This window comes from Pundamilia nyererei, unplaced genomic scaffold, assembly GCF_000239375.1.
Source record: "Pundamilia nyererei isolate P.nyererei 1_Seehausen unplaced genomic scaffold, PunNye1.0 scaffold01062, whole genome shotgun sequence".
NCBI classification, from domain to species: domain Eukaryota; kingdom Metazoa; phylum Chordata; class Actinopteri; order Cichliformes; family Cichlidae; genus Pundamilia; species Pundamilia nyererei.
This window is the reverse complement of record NW_005188463.1, coordinates 26,802-27,490: the sequence shown is the minus strand read 5'-3', so window position 1 is coordinate 27,490 and position 689 is coordinate 26,802.

The following is a 689-nucleotide window of genomic DNA, read 5'->3' as shown; positions in this document are numbered from 1 at the left end:
CTTATTTAGACTAACCACACCATAATCCATAATTTAAGCCACTGAGGTCACCTGAGGTTAGGTGTACATGTAGGTTAGGTGGGAAGGGATGGTTTTTAATCTGCCAACGTCAACAGAATGTGTTAAATGTGATTTTTACCATTTGGTCCAAAATACTCACAAAGAACTTTTCTTTCTAAATACCTCACCTCACATTTTTCCAGTTTTATTTCATATGAGAATCATTTTAATGGTTTTTGTAGTGAGTGATTGCTTGGTTCATTTGTTAAAAGATTTTTATTTTTTTTTTAAGTTATTTGGTTGCAACAACGTTTTACGAAGCATGGTTTGTCATGTGATGCTTTTGAATAAATAGGGAGTAATAGGCAAGCTTTATAAGATTGAAGCTGTTGCGTTTTGGATTTAAGCACACACTCATATAGAAATGATGCAAAGCAATATTTATTGAAAGACAAATACCAGATGTAAAGTGCTGAGTTTTACGCTTTTGAAAAAACAAACATTTTTTTTCATAGGATTCTGAGGGCTGATTACATCACTTGACATTGCTATTAAAACATGCAGATACAAGCTGTTATTGAAAGATCAGTGCACCAAACAAACAAAACACTGCTGCACTGTAGAAAATGGAGCATGCAGTTCCTCAATCACAGCTCAGTGGAGATGGATCTGGTGAAGAAACTGACGTG